The sequence below is a fragment of the Meleagris gallopavo genome, chromosome 4 (assembly GCF_905368555.1).
Source record: "Meleagris gallopavo chromosome 4, MGAL_WU_HG_1.1, whole genome shotgun sequence".
In the NCBI taxonomy this organism is placed as follows: domain Eukaryota; kingdom Metazoa; phylum Chordata; class Aves; order Galliformes; family Phasianidae; genus Meleagris; species Meleagris gallopavo.
The window spans coordinates 698,127-717,216 of NC_139407.1; the positions used below are offsets into that span (position 1 = coordinate 698,127).

At 48.5% G+C, this 19,090-nt stretch overlaps 1 pseudogene; it reads right to left on the reverse strand.

The window, feature by feature from the left end:
- Window positions 1–1,533: 1,533 nt before the first annotated feature.
- LOC146544388 (protocadherin-23 pseudogene) lies at window positions 1,534–3,663 on the reverse strand (annotated as a pseudogene).
- Between the last annotated feature and the right edge of the window lie 15,427 nt (window positions 3,664–19,090).

Below are 19,090 nucleotides of genomic sequence, written 5' to 3' on the forward strand. Positions count from 1 at the left end.
GACCCACAAAGTGCAAGTTGTCATAACAGCGGAATGCATGTAGGCCTTCATCATTTGACAGATAACGTGTTTTTCCTCCTCTTCTCTTCTGACAGAGATCGCTATAAAGCCAATAAACACATTTTCTAATGAACTACAAAGGAAAATGAATTTAAAAACAAAACCCACAAAAAGCTGCTAACGTGACTGTCACTAATTCATGACAATTTATGCTCTCTTCAAGATGCCATTACAGTAATGCACTGCACTTTTCACAAGAACTCACATGCAGAATAACGTGAGCCGCGCTTACATAAGTACCTCCTGAGCTCCAGCACAGATTTGCAGCAAGAGCATGCTTCACCTAAATCCCCACATACACAGAACGTATCATCTGGTGTCACGCAAAACAAACACCTGCACTAAGTTTGAAGTAGGCTTTCACTTGAAAGCTGCCACAGGCACTGAATCTCTTTCTAATTCTAAGCTCTGCACAGCCCCATAAGGGAGGCATACTCATGTATGCAGGAGTATCTGGAGGATCCTTTTCAGTGTCTAAAAGGGGGCTATAAGAAGGAAGGAACAGACTCTTTAGCAGGGTCTGCTGTGACAGGACAAGGAGAAATGGCTTCAAACTAAAAAGGGAGATTTAGGTTGGATATAAGGAAGAAGTTTCTTACAGTGAGAGCGATGAGGCACTGGGGCAGGTTGCCAGAGATATGGTGGATACCCCGAACCTGGAGATATCCAAGCTCAGAAGGCTCCAAGCATTCTGATCTAGCCGTAGGTGTCCCTGTTCATTGCAGAGGAGTTGAACTAGATGGCCTTTAAAGGTCCCTTCCAACTCAAACAATTCTGATTCCATGATTCTATAAGAGACAGAGCTAGTGCATCTCTGCCTTACCAAGATAAAAGGCACAGCCCAAGGAAGAGGTGCCAACCTGACATGCTGGGTTATTGCCATTGAGTTTTAGGTGCTGACTGAAAGAGAAACGAAGACAACAGAGTGCAACTTCAGCCAAAAGATGGAAAGTCCTGACACACCTGGCAAGTCAGTACTCTGCAACACAATGTACTAGGTAGAACCATTTCAGTGAGCATGGGAAGGAAATACAATCACCTAAAAAGCTTGAAAATGAAATTGTTACTGAAAATGCAACCTGTTCTATCAAGATAGTCCAATGGCAAAGTGTTATTCCTCAATTCACTGCATTAGACATAGGAGAGTGGCTCACAAGGGACACAATTGGTCACACGCATTGCCCACAGAAGTGCAGTACTCACAGAAGCACACACACATCATCATGTGTCAAACCCAGTTCCAGCTGCCAGGCTTTGGTGATGCAGTCACTGCATCAGCACGGTTCTAACTTGACCAGTGCAAAAATAAATAAGCAAATACATGAAACCACTCTTGTTTTGGGAGATACAGATTGCCCCTTTCTGGGCAATGAATACTGGGAGGCAGATTTGTCAGCACCGAAAATCCTGTGGCTATGAGTGGAGCAGAGCAGTCCCTGCAGCTGACAGGAGCCGCTGGCAGCTCCGTGTCCCCTAAGTGCAAAGCCGTTCACTCCTCCCGGATTCCTCCAAGCGGCGGCTTCCTGCAGAAAGGAAGAACGTGGCAAAAGACGGGATGAAAGGCAGGTTACGGCACCTTGTAAACGTACCCAAACGGCAGGAGGCGGAGTGGGATGAAGATAACCACCGAGGGAGAAAAGCTTTCCCCGTTTCAGCACCACGGACCTCACGCGGGGCCCCGGCGTCAAACGCGACGCGCTTCAACCGTTCAGGGCCCGACGGCCGCCGGTGCTGCGCTCCGACCCCGGCACGAGGGCCATCCCCGCGCCCCCGCCCCCCCGCGGGCCCACTCACCTGCAGCGGGCAGCGGCCGGGCGCGGCGTGCTCGGGCAGACGGCCCAGGTAGACGCGGCGCTGGAAGCGGGGCTCGTTGTCGTTGGCGTCCTGCACGCGGACGCTGAGGCGGCACCAGGAGGAGCGCGGCGGGCGGCCGCCGTCCCGGGCCACCACGCGCAGCTGCAGCGCGGCGCGGCGCTCGCGGTCCAGGTGCCCGCGGGTGCTGACGGCGCCGCTCCGCGCGTCGATGCGCAGCAGCGCCAGCGCGCCGGGCTCTCCCTCTAGCGCGTAGCGTACTTCGGCGTTGGGCGAGCCGGGCTCGTCGCCGTCCGAGGCGCTGAGGCGCAGCACGGCCGTGCCGGGAGCGGCCGCTTCCGAGACGACGGCGCGATAGCGGGCCCGCGCGAAAGCGGGCGTCTCGTCGTTCACGTCGGCGACGCGCAGCAGCAGCGCCCGCTCGGCAGACAGCGGCGGGAAACCGCCGTCGCGGGCCACCAGGCGCAGCGCGTAGAGCTCGCGGCGCTCGCGGTCCAGCGCCGCCGCCACGCACAGGAAGAAAACGCCGGCGGCCGCCGGGCGCAGCGCGAAGGCGCCGTCCCCGCCGCGCAGGGCCAGCACCGCACCGGCCCCGCCGTCCGCCTCGTCGGCGTCCGACACGGAGACGCGAGCCACGTAGGCGCCGAGCCGCGCTCCCTCGGAGACGCGCGGGCCGCCGCTCTCGGTCAGGAAGAGAAGGCGGATGGCGGGCGCGTTGTCGTTCACGTCCAGCACGTCCACGGACACCAGCGCGGATGACGCCTCGGGCTGCGCGCCGCCGTCCCGCGCCTCCACCACCACGCGGTGCAGCGCCCGCGCCTCGCGGTCCAGCGGCCGGCGCAGCCGCAGCACCCCGTTGAGCTCTCCCACCGAGAAAAAGCCGCCGGAGTCGCTCAGCCGCCGGTTGACGGCGTAGCGCACGCGGCCGTTGGCGCCCAGGTCGGGGTCGGTGGCGCGCAAACGGCACACGGCGGTGCCCGGCGCCGCGTTTTCGGGCAGCCGCGCGAGGTACTCGGCGCGGTCAAAGACGGGCGCGTTGTCGTTCTCGTCCAGCACTCGCACGGCCACGCGCAGGCGACCGCGGCGCGGCGGGCTGCCGCCGTCCCACGCCTCCAGCAGCAGCCGGTGCTCGGCCGCCCGCTCGCGGTCCAGTCGCCGCAGCAGCACCAGGTCCAGCGGGCCGGGCGCGGAGCCCGCCGCCGGGCGCCCGCAGCTCAGCGCGAAGAGCGGAGGCTCTCCTGGCGCGCCGCCCGCCTCCAGCAGTGTGTAGCCCTGAGTGCCGAAGCGCCCGGCGTCGGGGTCTTTGGCGGGCGGCAGGCGGAAGGCGCTGCCGGGCGGGCTGAGCTCCGACACGTCGAGTCGCAGGCGGCCCCGCGGGAAACGCGGCGGGTGGTCGTTGGCGTCGGTTACCGTGATCTCCACCTGTACCACGTCGCCCCGCAGCGTGGCCGCCGCGAAGCTGTAGCGCGCCCGGCGCTCCCGGTCCAGACGCCGCGCCGTGCGGATCTCGCCGGTGTCGGGCTGCACCTGAAAATCAGCCAGCAGCACCGACTCGCCGCCGCCTTCCGACAGCAAGAAGCCGCCCGGCGGCCCCGCACCCGCCGGCAGCCCGGCGCGGATGTCGCCCACCAGCGTTCCCGCCGGCAGCCCCTCGGCCACCGCCAGCGTCAGGTTGTACACCGGCCCCGCGCCCGCCGCCGCCCCGCACAGCCACAGCGACAGCAGCAGCGCAAGCCCCGGTGGCGCGACCCGGGGCCCGCTCCGGCACCCGACGGCACGCCGCCGCGCCATGCTCCCGGGCCGAGCGCTTGCGTCCCGAACCGCGCCGCGCCGCCGGCGCCTACGAGCTTCGAGCCGGGAGCCCCGAGCAGCTGCGAGGGGCGGGCGGGGCAGGGAGGCGCCTCGCCGCCACCGCCTCGCAGCCCCCGCCCCGCCGGGACCCCGAGCCTCGCGTCACCGCCACCTTGGGGCCGGAGGCTGCTCTTGGGGGTGCGGGGCTCTCGGGAGCGGCAGGGGCTCGGGCGCGGCTGCCCCCAGGAGAGGCCGTGAATGGGACAGAGATCCACGAGGCTGAACGGGGGATGGTTGAGCTCTGCCAGCGGTTTCCTCGTCTTAATGTTGCGCTGCCCGCTGCTCACGCTGTAGCCTCGCGTGGGATCAGCGCTCATTGTGGCAGGGAAGTGTGCGCCTGAAAGAAGCTCCAGGTGGAAACTTCAGTCGGCTTCAGTGAGACAAGAAATTCCTCCCTTTTTCACTACTCCCGACTCCCATATCTAATAGGGATAGTGTACAGATGAATTTGTGTATTTTCAATGACACTGAGAATACACAGCATCATGTAAGTGCTAGCCACCAGACATCCATTCTGCCCCGATCACTAAATGCAGTACGTAACAGCCCTCGCTCCTGCTGTTCCCACCGTACCTTCACTAAAGACAGTTTCACCTTTCCGACTGTCCCCAGGGAAAATATGCTGGTGCTGCTGCAGGCAAGTAAAAGTGTGGCAGAGCTCAGAGCGGTAGACCTTCTGCTCTTGGTCTCCTCCTGAAAGAATGGGGAGCAGCTGCAGGCAGAGCTCCCCGTACTGCTGGGTCTGAGTGGCTCCTGCAGAGCCGGGGCTGGGCCAAACCACAGGTCAGGTCTTTCTAGGCACGACACAACATTCTGAGAAAGCCTCTGTACTTTTATATTCTGTGATAATTACAAGCATAGGAGTTAGAAGGAGACACTGAAGCCCTTGACAGTTCCATTCATATTCACCGAGAAAACACACGGATCCTCCCCAAGTCACAGCTGTTCATGATGAAAATTCCTGAATTCTGTTGAATCACAGCGAGTTTGGAAAAACAATCACATCCCATGCAGCCTGTGCAGTCACTAGGAAAAGATGCAAATCATGCTCAATCCCACACATTTACTAAACACAACCTGCAGCTGCCAAGCTCAGGCACTGCCTCAGGAGCAGAGCTCTGTGTTCAGGACAGCGTACATGGGGAAAATAGGAGGGACTCAGGTGGCTGATGTCTGGCAGTGCAAACTGACAGCCAGGCATCCCTAACTTCAGTGAGGCATATTACATCCAGCAACGCCATGTCAAACCCTCCTCAGCCACAGCATGTTTCCAGAAATACCACATCTTTGGGGTAGAACAGAGCTCTGAGCCTGAGCCTTACCTTGTAGGTGCTCTTCCATCTCCTCTGTCCCTCTGCTTTCTTTGAGCCATTTCTTTTTCTCTCTGTTCCCTACTTCAGCTTTTTCTCTCGCTCTTGTTCATGACCTCACTCCTTTTCTTCCACAAATGACAAACAGAAAGCCCTAGATCTTGAGATGTTTGCAGTCTCCTAGATACATTGAGCCAGCCATACTGTCCTTGGTGACACTCTGACCTTCATAAAAGGGAGAAGTAGCATCAGGTAGGATGAGAACAGGTACACTCTTTGCTGCATAAGGAGCTGGCTGTAGGGCCGGGCCCAGAGAGTGGTGGTGAATGGAGCTAAATCCAGTTGGCGACCGGTCACAAGTGGTGCTACCCAGGGGTCAGTGCTGGGGCTGTCCTCTTCAGTATCTTTATTGATGACCTGGATGAGGGCATTGAGTGCACCCTCAGTAAGTTTGCAGATGGCACCAAGTTGGCTGGAAGTGTGGATCTGCCTGGGGGTAGCGAGGCCTTACAGAGGGATCTGGACAGGCTGGATCGCTGGGCTGAAGCCAATGGGATGAGGTTCAACAAGGCTGCATAGAGGAAATGGACCTGGGGGTATTGATTGATGCTCGGTTGAACATGAGCCAGCAGTGTGCCCAAGTAGCCAAGAAGGCCAATGGCGTCTTGGCTTGCATCAGGAATGGTGTTGGCAGCAGGAGCAGGGCAGTGATTGTTCCCCTGCACTCAGCTCTGGTGAGGCTGCACCTCGAGTACTGTGTCCAGTTTTGGGCCCCTCACTGCAAGAAAGACATTGAGGCCCTGGAGCGGGTTCAAAGAAGGGCGACAAAGCTGTGAGGGGTCTGGAGCACAGGACTTACGAGGAGAGGCTGAAGGAGCTGGGATTGTTCAGTCTGGAGAAGAGGAGGCTCAGGGGAGACCTTATTGCTCTCTGTAACTACCTGAAGGGAGGTTGCAATGAGCTGGAGGTCAACCTCTTCCCTCATGTAACTGGTGATAGAACTAGAGGGAATGGCTTCAGCTGCGACAGGGGAGATTTAGGCTGGATGTTAGGAAATACTGTTTCTGTGAAAGAGTGGAATGGGCTGCCCAGGGAGGTAGTGGAGTCACCGACCCTGGAGGTGTTCAAAAAACATTTACGTGTTGTACTGAGGGACATGGTTTAGAGAGAACTATTGGTGATAGGTGGAAGTTGTACTGGATTATCTTGTAGGTCTTTTCCAACCATGGCGATTCTATGATTCTATGACAGGAGCTACCACAGCAGCATTACCCTAAAGGAAGGGTGCTAAGTTTTAGTGCACCAGCTGCATTCCAACAAGCTCACTGGTGTGGTGATGACACTTGGTGGCTTCTTTGACCATAACATCACAGAATGGCTTGGGTTGGAACAGACCCCAAAGCCCACCCAGCCCCAACCCCTGCCATGGGCAGGGCTGCCCCCCCAACCAGCTCAGGATGCCCGGGGCCCCATCCAGCCTGGCCTTGAGCACCTCCAGGGATATTTCCAAACACATCTCAGAAGGGACATCTGCCTGCTGCCCCACCAGCAAGATTTGCTGCAGGAATTCAGCCTGGATTATGCAGTCCATGGAGAAAGCATCAGCTCCACACAGCACCAGGTGTTCCATTATTTGTAGTTTCCCAAGCAGACGTATAGTGTTTTCAGCAACACCTCTTTGAAGGAGTGCCAGCTGCACAACATATTTGCTGGGGACTTCTGTAATCGTCACAGTGACTATAACATAAAGCTATGTGTGGGCTTGGTTTTCTTATAATCACAGTGAAATGCAGCTACGAGTGATGGTTTTACTGGGAATCGTCCTTTCACTCCTGGTCACAAAGTGTTTTGCACAGCTCATTTTGCTGCATAACAGATGATTGAGCACTCACTAATCAACCATCATTTTGTGAGCAGAACCTGATTGGGAATTACATACCTAATGGTGCTTTCTGAGATAGAAAGGGCTTTCATGTCACTTTGAGAGCTGTGGGGCTAGAGGTAGCAGAAATAGCAGTCATTTCTTTTTAGTTGCAGATGAACCTCCTCTGTGGAGCAGGTATTGCTCCTGCCCTCAAGTATAGCCATCCAAGTAAGATTACACAGACGAGCTATGGATGATGCCCCATCTCTGGAACTGTTGAAGGCCAGACTGCATGAGGCCCTGGGCAGCCTGGTGTAGTACCAGATCTGGAGGTTGGTGGCCCTTCCTGTAGCAGGGAGCTTGGAAATTGATAATCCTTGGGGTCCCTTCCAACCCAAGCCAATCTATGATTCTGTGACAGGTGTTCATTCAGACTTTGGCATTCTATTAATTTATATACATATGGACTTTTATATATTTAGTTTATAAGCTTAGCCACAGATTTTATTATTTTAGCAATAAGAGTTCTCCAAAACCCCTATTTTTGATTTCTCTTCACTTCCTCATATGTTTGCAATACAGATCACAACAAACACCTTGAAAAGTAATCTTTAAAATAAAAGCAAAGCTGCTTTCCTTTGCTCTTATTCCGACAAACCGGTGCAGATTAGAAGATCCCTCTGAGATGGAGCAGAACTCACCCTGTGGGGCCAGGCAGCAATCACTCCTGAAGCCAGCAGTTAAAAAGTCAGCGGAGTTCAGCCTGCAAACACCTTCAAGCTGTAGGGATGACTGTGAGAGAATACTGTGAGTAAGATGCGTTTTCTGCCACTTAGAGCTTTCAATCAAGATTAGATGTCTAACAGAGAAGTTCCCTTTCAACCACGACTTACAGGGCTTCAGACAGGAACTACCAATTTGATAGAGGACATTCTCAGCTACAAAACTCTCTTTTTCAGCATAGGTATCACCATTAGCTATGCATTTTCACCAGCAATGAGCAAGAGCCTGCATGCCATGACTGTAAAATTGGCAGTAGCAGAGATGACGCCCTGTTGCTGTTGCCACTGCTGAGACACATCACCACCTTTATCTGCCTGCTGTGCAGGTGCCTTGACCCATGTGCTGTTGAGCACACGATGTTACCCAGCCTCAAGCACCACACTGTGAAGCTGACACACTCTGGAAGCCAGAGAGCAGTGGATGTTTGCATAGCTTTCTGCAGCAGGTTTGTTTTTGCTGTCAGCTGGGAGTAGACTGCTGGTGAGCAGTGCTGGTGAAGCACCTCACAGGTTTGGACAGGCACCCATTTTTACTGTGTGAGAAAACACGTTTGTGCAAATCCTACTTAATGGATCACGTTTTTTTGAAAGTAAGCCAAGACCAAACACTGGTGATATAAATTGATTGTCTGTTTTAATGTAAGGAGTACAACAGCATCTGAAAGCAGTTTTCTTGCACCTTTATTGGCCACATCATGTCTGTAGGGGGAAGTCTTATTTTTATGTTGCTTTCAGCAGCTTACACAAGGTCTTCTTCCTTTTTTACAGTATCTTTATGAGGCTGAAAAGTTTTGTTATCACCATCCCATACTGGAGAGTGCATGCAAATGTTAAATTATTCATTTATAGAGCACATGTACATCAGGCAAAGGAAAAGGAACCCTGAGGCAATGCCAACCCTCCTTTCAGCTGGTGAGGGTGACAGCCCTGAGGTAGCAGGCCTAGAGGCAGGTGAAGGGCCAGACAAGCAGAACTAACTCCTGAGTTATTCACCTGCTGACCTTATTACCTGTAACTATTCATGGGTTGTAAAGCATATGTCATTTAGCAGTGGGTACAGGGACTAGCACTTCCATTTCAGAATGAACAAGGATAGGAAAGAGAAGGTTCATTAGCCCTCAAGCGATAAACTTTGGTATCATATTTAGAGGGAAAAGGAAGACTGCTAGGCATCTGCAAAAGCAAAGCAATACTTCTAGAACCATATCCATACATGCATATGAGTACAGTAGCAAGAAAATAGGGCAAGACTGAACTGATAGAGCTAATTTGGGCAAGAGCTGCCTGTGTGCCCAGCTCACCATTTGTTCCTGCCTGATTTGGCTGCCTCAATTCTGAATTCCAGTGTCAAGGGCTCCATAGCTGCTTCTTTCAAAATAATACAGAACATCACTCTGCTGATGGCAATATTGGGCAAATTAAACTGGATTCCTAAACCTGCTCCTCTGAAGAGGTTGCGCCACAGGGGATATCCCCTCCTGGTGCCAGAGTCCTGTGCCTCAGCCATATCCTACAGCTGGGGCAGCACCTTAGGGATTAGACAAACACACCTATTTCCAAATACAATTTTTCCTAACGAGTTACCGTCCTTTCTTAGCACATTGAAAATAATTGTTAATATGCTTTTTCAGGCTTTGCCAGTAACACAGATAGGAAACTCTTAAGAGGAATTTTAAAATGGGTATGTGCAGCACAGTAATCACCGGACAGGAGATTCAGGATGTTAAGAAATTTGGTGCTTCCCTGACTTTGGACCATGCTCAGGGCATCCCGAAGAAATGGTGGGTCCAGGTATCTCCACCATTGGGTCGGAACGACCTGGCAGAATCACAGAATTGTTAAGGTTGGGAATGGCCTCTAAGATATTTAGTTCAGCTGTTCACCTGCCTTCAGTATTGCTAGTAAGCCATGTCTCTAAGTACCATATCCACACAGTTCTTGAACACCCCCAGGGACAGTGACTCTACCACCTTCCTGGGCAGCCTGTGCCAATGATCATTGCTCTTTTTGAGAAGAAGTTTTTCCTAACATCCAAACTGAACCTCCCCGTTGCATATCAAGGCCATTCCCTCTCATTCTATCGCTGTTACCTGGGAAAAGAGGCCAACTTGACCAACACCCTGCCCCTGACCACTGCCTCCCCACCCTGACCATCATCTTCACCATTTCTGCAATGGAAGTGGAAAGGCAAATAGTTGTGCAGGACAGATTATTTTATCCCCACAGTCTGGATGTTTTCATCTTGGGCTCCATCTTCAGTTTATCACCATATAGTGGCGAGGAAGGTGGAGGTGACCATGGGATCTGCTGGGGCTGCCACTGTGTTTCTAGGACTGGGAGCAGCTCGCAACCTCCTCACTGATGCTAAGGGAAACAACACACATGCAAGTGCCCCATGAGGCTAGCAATAGGGTCTCTCAGGCTTAAATCTCAGTTTACACCCATACTAAAAAAATACATTGCCAGCATGAGTTCATGACACAGTGATCTCTCTCTGAGCGCTCATTCTGGCACGTGCACTTGGAACAGTCTGTATTTTCTCTGCAGCTCAGCTGTGTGATATTTCATCTCACTCTTCATAAAGAACCAGGAGGGGTCCATATTATGAGGGAAAGAGAAAAGTAAAAGTGGTTTTAATTTAACATGCATTTCTTTTATGAGAAAGCTTTTAAAATGACAGACATGGTTTTTATTTTCATACACAATGAAATTCTTTGATTAATGCATTCTCTGTAAGGGGAAGATTTCAGGTCTGTATTTTCTCCTTTCTTCCTCTCTCTGTCACAAAAGAACTGCTTCTGGTTGTTGACACAGGCTGTCAGGGCTTCACTGTCCTAAATTGACTGTTGGCAGCGAGTGGGAAGGTAAAATGAATTAATCTACACAGAAATAACACTTTGCATTTTTGGAAAGAGCCCTTCGTTTGCGAGTCCTAATGCTCTTTGCAGGTGTGTATGAGTTGGGCTTTGCACCAATCCTGTTGGGAGTGGAGAGCAGCATGCACACTTCATTCCCCAGCCCAGAAGGCACCTGACATGTCCCAGCTCAGACAGAATGCCCCTGATTCAGACCCCCTGAAATCAGTAATGGGATTCCCTCTGATTTCAAAGGTGTTCCGAACTAACAGAAAGAGAAAACAATTCGTGACCCTCAAATCTCTCTTCTAATTACTATCTTAGGCTACTTCCTTCCATTTTAGAGCAGACTTAAACCAGAGCATCATCCAAATCACGATCATTGGTTATAAGACAATACAAGAAAACCTGTGTTTGCTAATATTTTCCAGAAAATAATCACATTGCAAGGACAGATCGTAATACTTTGTGGCCAAGGAGCTGAAGCATCCCCAGAGGCTTTTTTTCCCTGAGCACAGAACTGCTTATATGGAATGCTTTATTTACTGCAACAATTTTTGTGCCATTGTTGCAGATTAATTGCCTGACAAGGCTATAGCAGAAGCATCAATTGGAAGCTAGGATTCAAGGCTGTACCAGGGAAATGAAAAAAATGTGGACTACTGAGAGTTGCACATTGCTTGGCAGATGTGAGTCTCTTGTGATGAAAAATGTAATTATCAATATAAAATACATCCTTTCAATCACATAAGTAACAGCCAGGTAGTCATAATTGTAAATAGACTTGGAAATACAGACTGGTTTCAATCACTTAGAAGTAAATAACCCTTACTGGGAGCTGGTCATACCACAGGTGTGCTCTGGAAAACCAAACTTGCTTACTTGCACCTCTCAAACAGCCCTATTGCTTCCACCCCTGAGCTGGATAGCAGCAGTTTTTCAGCCAAGGCTTAGAAGTTCTGCACTCTGCAGTCAGCAGTGTTACCAGCACTTTCTCCTGGTCGGTTTCTCATAACCATAGAATGGCTTGGGTTGGAAAGGACCTTGAAGGTCGCATCTATTTCTAAAATCTCTGTGTCACAGAGTTATCTGTAGATCTGTGATGGGACAGCAGGTGTCTGAAAGAAAAAAAAAAAAGAGAGAGGGAAAGAAAAAAGCGTTAATGGTTTACTGCCAGTCCTGCCCAGCCCTGTGACTAATGAGGCAGGAGACTCAGGGACCTGCACCCCGGGAGAGGGGAAAAGGAGGAAGGGTAGGGAGGTAGTAGATGAGTCAAACAAACAAGTGAAAAAAAACCACCAGCAGCAATGATCTGAGGAGGCACATTAATTTACTAAATATGATCCCAGAATGCAAGATATCACAATACAGTTGATACTGAAGTCAACAAATCAAACAGCATGAGAAAGAGTGTCCATAACCGAGGCCTTACTCTATCGACTGCAGGCAGACCATGAACTTCACCACCAACAAAGAGACAGACAGACAGACAGATGGACTTACTCATGAGCAGTCAGGAGCTCCACCTTTCTTCCTCCGGGAATGCCGCTCCTCCCCTCCACTCCCAGAACAAAACACCCAAAAATGGCAGTCCACAGAACCAGAACATTAACCCTTTAACTCCACTGCTTACGTGATGTTGTGATGTGGAATACTGACAACAAAAATCACAGAACCACAACACTGCCGTGGGCAGGGTTACCACCCATTGGATCAGGCACTGCCCCGTCCCACCCAGCCTTGAGCACCCTCAGGGCGTAATATCGTCTCATATTCTAATTTATAGGCTTTACATTAGCTGTGGGTTTTGTTTTCTCTGTGTGGCCACTTTTTACTCCACTGAATATTTAAACTGAACATAGTTATGATAACAGAGGATCCCCTCAATTATCTATTAACCACCTACAGTCTTGCAACAGAAAAAGGCATGACACAAGCTTCACTCTCTCCTTTGCATAAGCTCCAAAGCACTTCTTATTCACCTCCCTCACAGCATTCTGACCCAGAGGAGAAGGTGAGTTTCCACATCAAAGATCTGGAGCAGAAAATGTCTCTCCAGCTGCCCCTTTTCCTCTCATGTTAGCAGCCCTCCAGGCCACGGGCCAGCACCGCCTGCTGCCTGGGCCAGGACAGGACAAGCTCTCTCAGCTTGCTGGAACTGCTCCGGCCAAAACCAACATGTTCAATTAAAGACATGAGGTAGCCAAAACAGGCTGTAGAGCACAGGAACAGCTTGCTCTCAGGGGATAAACCAGCCCGTGATCTCCATGAGTACTGTTTTCCTCATCAGATGGAAGGTACATCTTTTAGGGAAGATGTTGAATGAACTTTTTGTGGGGGAGAAGAATGACCTAGATGGAAAAACAAGATCTGTCTCCAGAAGGATTCATCAGAATCTTCCAGCCAGAAACAGGTCCCCCCTACCCCACCACTACCTCAAAAAGTTGTCCTGGCTATAAATGCTGCCCTGAGCATTCAGAAATGCAGCCAGAATGGGATCGGAAATCCAACCATGTCTTTGGATTGTAGACTTGGAACGATATAAATCTGAGGTAGAAATGGCAAGACATTCTCTGTTTTCTCCTCAACGCCAATTCAGCATCACCTCAGCTCCATTTAGACTCACCTTCAGGCATTTTCTTCCCGCCTGTGCTCTTTTCTCAATTAACCTCTGTGCAATGCTCCTGCTGATGGATTATACAAAAGAGTAGTACAAAATAAAGTATGTAATGTTAATGTAGTAAAGGCTCTCCAACCTGTATCTTTTCAGGAACCCCTGTATAAGCAACAAAGATTGCTCCCTGTAAGGTAGAGAAGAAAAACCTTTATATATTCTCTACAGGGATTGCTTTAGTTCATTTAAGAATTATCATAACATATAAAAACAAATGTAAAAGGTATTGGCTGGCCTGACTGGAGTCAATGGCAAATCTCCCATTTATAGTAAAGGGACAGGATCTCATCCCCTCAGTTCCTAAACAAACCTCTTTCACCTCCATTTCTTCAGATATTCAGAGTGCCTATTAGGCAGATGCTCTGTATTTGTTCTACAGCTAAAGAGTGACATTCTTTTACCAAAAAACCCCTGTCTTCTCTCCCCACCAGAAAACAGACCTGAAATAGCTTCTTTAGAAATTAATACCAAATTGTCAGAGTTTGTACTGCATAATTGGGGTTTGGCATAATTGAGTGAGCTTACTGGCTTCAAGCCCTCCTGTTAATAATGTATAACAGCATGGCTTGAACCTGTCCTTTGCTTTTCCACCCATACATGCGTCCGTGTCCAATTTCAAAGACATTACTGTGGAACAAGGAATAAACTGTAAAAGAGAGCATTAAGGAAAGGGAAACATATTGAAATTCCTCTCAACGAGTACAATAGTAAACCTAGATCCAAAGCAGACAGTTGTGGGGAGTTTTTGCATCCCTTAGTTCACATGGTTGTTTTGTGCTGTTTGATGGCTGTCAATAAGAAAGTACTTGGACTACACCTCAGTCAATGGACTGATATTTATTTGACTATTTTGAGAGAAAAGGTGAGGACAGAAAATAAGAAAGTGCTTCAAGCAGGTGTTCAGGCTGAAAAAAATAATAATCTCAGTCTGTAATTTTCTGAGCTGGGGAAGAATGTGAAAGAAAACAGCAAGACATGAATGTTGCTAGAGCATTTTAAAAGGCATGAAAACGTCCCATCCCAGCACTCCCAGCTTGCCCTTTTCCATCAGCCTCATCTAAGCCATGATTAACTGATTGTATCTGAATATACTTTGAAAAATGAGACCACTCAGTATGGTGGAGAACAACTCTCCCCTGCTATTACTGTTACTAGAGCAGACTCAAGGCAGAGACATTTGGAATTTGCTGCAAAGGGCTTATGACCAAAAACATTGGCAGAAAAGAGACATTCTAGAAAGTGCAGCCAGTAACTGTTTAATTTCCCTGCAGGTGTATGTCAGATTGCATTTATGACCTGTGGGCTATGAGGAAAGGCTTATCTGTTGGCTTCAATCTTTGCAAGGGGGAAGAAACGGAAAATGGAAGGTCTTGATAGAGGAAGCTTGGTAGCGTAACATTTGGAAGGCTTGATCTGTGGTCCCACTTCTGTAGTGCGCCTGTAGGACTCAAACAGCACATGAAAAATCTCACTTCAGAGTTATTTCTCAATACTCACTCTCTTCTGCACTCTGATTTTTTAAAAATACGTGAAAAGAGTGTAAGGAAACCATCTGAGAGGGATATTTAAAACAGCTGCGACAAAACAAACCCAGAAAGAGAATACTGCTTCTAACCACAGTGGTTGGATTGGATGATCTTAATTGTCTTCCCAACCTTAGTGATTCTATGATTCTCTCCTTGCTCTTCTCACAGTTCAACAATTTATCAGACTACTGAAGGAATGTGTAATTTTTTTTTTTCTCATTTAAAATGCAATATTTAAGAATAATGCAAAAGAAACTCAACACATTAATTGCGGCAACTAATAGGGAACAAACACATGGCTCCAATGAGCCAGGTAATCGAAGGTAGTAGTTTTTAGTCTTTTTCCAGGTGAAGTCTCAGGGACATTGCCTTTATCCCATCTTGCTTAATGCCAATTTTGTTCTCCATCTATTGAGGGAGAAAAGTGACCTTACACGAACTGCATGTGAGAATGTGCAGGAAAACCTTTCAACAAGAATATTAAAAAAAAAAAAAAAAAGGAAAGAAAGAAATAAGAAAATGAAGTTTCCTATTCTTAGCAAAACGCATTGTCCATGCTGGAACATTCCTAAATTCTGTCACATATGACTTAGGCCCTGTCTACACCAGAGGAATCCACCACATTAAGAAATGTGTGAGCTGACGTGCCTTACAACCACGGCAGTGTGAGAACAACATTATCCTGAGATAGGGATGTCAGCAGCTCTGTTATTTTAATGGGTTTTTATGGTTAATTGTGAGGTGTCCCCGTATGTCATCGTCAGTTTTGTTTTTCACGTAAGTCTTGCCTCTCTCAGTACTGCTACCAGTTAGCAGCATGGCTGTATCACTGAGCTGCCTCAGCGCAAACCAGCTGTATACATTTAGAGAACAGCACATGCCCATTTATGTCCCAAGCCTTCATTTTCTTCCTCCCTGCCCTCTTCTGTTGTCTCATTGAATAGGAGGACAACATTCAGACTCTCTTCTTATGAAAAGTGGAGGCAGATTGTATTCTGAAGAGCAGAAAATACCCGTTTCCTAATTACGACCATTGTTGATAGCATCCTCTCCATGACTTTTTTGTTTTGTTTTTATAACAGCAGATATCATGCTATTGCAAAGCCTTGTATGTCCTGGGATATCCTGAAGGCTGCATTTTGAAGACAGTTTGCAAGTTCTGTCCAATTTTATAATCTGCATTACCTGCAATACCAGACCTTTTCACTACAGTATTCATAGCAAATATTTATGAGGTTTAAGAAATTAAGGATAACTGAAAGTAGGGTATGAAAAACTAGAGATCTTTCCAGCAAGGGAGGACAGCCTCTGAGAGCTGTTTCCCCCCAAAAACACCACCACCACATGGCTGAGCCACTGCATTGCAGCAAGGTAGACAACCCACAGCACACCACTGTGCTGCTTACATTATGTGAATCTTTCCAGAACAGCTGAGGGCTTAGCAGGTTTCAGAAGGGAGAAGGGCAGGACAAGTTTGGAGGAAAATTTTTTCACAATAAGGGTGATAAGGCACTGGGACAGGTTGCCCAGAGAGGCGATGGATGCCCTGTTCTTGCAGACATTCAAAATCAGGCTGGCTGGGGCTCTGAGCAACATGGTCTACTGTAGGTCTCCATGCTCACTGCAAGGGAGTTGGTCTGGACGGCCTTTAAGGGTCTCTTCCAACTCAATTCTACAATGATGGAAAAGGGAGGAAGGAAAGGAATTACCAGGTCATAACGAATCAAGCTGGAGATACAGGCCAGAGATGGCTTTCAATTTCGTAGTAATGTTCATTCCATTAGAGTTAATAGTTGCCTAAAGAAATGAAGAAGAAATTGGAAACACTCCTTTAAAAAATGCACAGTCATAGATCTCAGGGCTGCATTATCAAGAAAGCAGATGTACGCTTTCCTCAGTGGGTTAAAGCCTGGAACACACCGTGCTGTGTTAAGCATGGTTATCCTCTGTTAGTAATGGGAGAAAAGGTGTATCACTGACCTGGCAACTGCATGTGCCAACAGCACTGTGAAAGTGGAAAACATCAGGAGTGAAGCTCTCATCTCCATTACGTATTTAAAGGCCGTTTGCAATCCCACTCCCAAACTAACAGATGGTTTATTTAGGATGAGCAATACCCTACTCTATAGGGTTTAATTAGCAGGAAACATTGTAACTACAATTTCATTTAGCTATCACAGTGCGTTTGGTTCACTGGCTATATTTGTATATCCTTTTATAGGCTAATTTAGAGCAGCATGGAATAATAAAACTCATTCAATGGAATTTTCAGTTCCAAAATAGAACAAGTCATTAGCAGAATGGATCAATTCCGGTAGATTTGCTTTGCCAAGCTTTCTTAGAAAGAAACATGTTTATTACCATGTCACATGGGACAAAAAGAAATAATTGCAGGAAATAATTAATATACTTGCAGGACATGAAATTTGACTCATCTGGCAGTCTTGTTCAAATTTTTGTATGGAATTTTTCTATTTATGTTCTATATTACTAATTTATCGATGGGCCAAGACAAACTGTATGAGTTTCAATAGGGCCAAGTGTCAGGTCCTGCATTTTGGTAACAACAACCCCAGACAAGCCTACAGGCTTGGGGAGGAGTGGCTGAAAGCTGCCTGATGGAAAGGGACCTTGGTGTACTGATGGACAGTGGGCTGAATATGAGCCAGCAGTGTGCCCAGGTGGCCAAGAAGGCCAATGGCATCCTGGCTTGGATCAGGAATGGAGTGGTGAGCAGGACCAGGGAAGTCATCCTGCCCTGTACTCGGCACTGGTGAGGCCTCACCTCGAGTGCTGTGTTCAGTTTTGGGCACCTCAGTACAGAAGGGACATTGAGGTGCTGGAGCAGGTCCAGAGAAGGGCAGCAAGGCTGGAGAAGGGCTTGGAGAATATGGCCTATGAGGAGAGACTGAAGGAACTGGGGCTGTTCAGTCTGGGGAAAAGAAGCCTGAGGTGAGACCTTACTGCTCTTTTCTAACATCTGAAAGATGATTGCAGCGAGAGCGGGGCTGGTCTCTTCTCGCTGGTGACAGGACGAGGGGAAATGGCCTCAAGTTGTGCCAGGGTAAGTTTAGGCTGGAGATCAGGAAAGCCTTCTTTACAGAAAGGGTTGTTAAGCACTGGAATAGGCTGCCCGGGGAGGTGGCTGAGTCACCATCCCTGGATGTGTTTAACAACCATTTGGATGTGGAGCTCAGGGCCATGATTTAGAGGAAGGTTGTTAGTTAGAGTAATATGGTTAGGTCATGGTTGGACTCAATGATCTTTAAGGTCTTTTCCAACCTGAGTGACTCTGTGATTCCAGGATTTTATTGAGAGTTAGATCTCTAGTTGTCAATGCAGGAAGCCTGCTTGTCAAGGGGATTTACTTGGAAATAGTTAGGTCACGTTAACATTCGTAATATCTTCTACTAGAAAAGAAGAAAAAGACGCTGCTGTATGTGGCAGAAAAGTTTCTGGTTGCACACACTCCACTCTATCACATGACAGTCTCCCAGCAGCAGTGCCTCTGGGCAGCACAAAGCTCTGCAGCTATGAGCTCGCATCGCTCCTCAGCTCCACCACCTGACTGAAAGAGAAGCTGACCTGGTGTCATGAAGTATTCCTTGCATTCCAACTTACATTCAACTGGAAAAGATAAAGTGAGGCCGATTTTAAAGCTGTTCAAACTGCTGGAAAACAAACAAACAAACCCACAACAATAAATAAGTCTGCATCTAGAAACTCCAACGTTACCATCTAAAGCAAAGCCCAGAGCTTTATATAGCTTTTAAAATATGAGTGCTGCTATACAGCAGTGGCTCGGAGACATTCTGAAGAGCAAAGCCTCATGGTTAGCCTAGGCATCACTTTGCCAGAAAATATCATTTCCAACACCAAAACTCATGAATGCTTATGCTGATGATCTACAAATTTCTGACATACAGTAGACAAGTTACAATACTGAATGACTCCTGACCTGCTTTTTATTTCTTTTCCCAAGCATAGGAAAAATGCAGGTAGGACAGCATTCATAGAGGCAATTAGATTGTAATCGCCTCTGTTGCAGAGTTCATTTATGAAAGCATTTATGAAAAGAGCAATGAGAAATGCAGAATCCCCCCTGTGCATCACAATTCTGAGATGGATCATCTTTGAAAAGGATTTGGCTTCTCTGTGCCTTCAAACAGCCTTCAAATTCACTGCAATCAAAGACTCGTTTGCTATCAAAGGAATGAAGCAACTCACTAACTATATTCTCCTTAAGGAACATTTTCCAGAGAAAGTCATCTTCACATTCGTTTCAAATCCTGCTAATGGAGTGTTACGTTTTGTAAAACAGAATGAACCCCTTTGACTGATGGGATTTACTAGCAC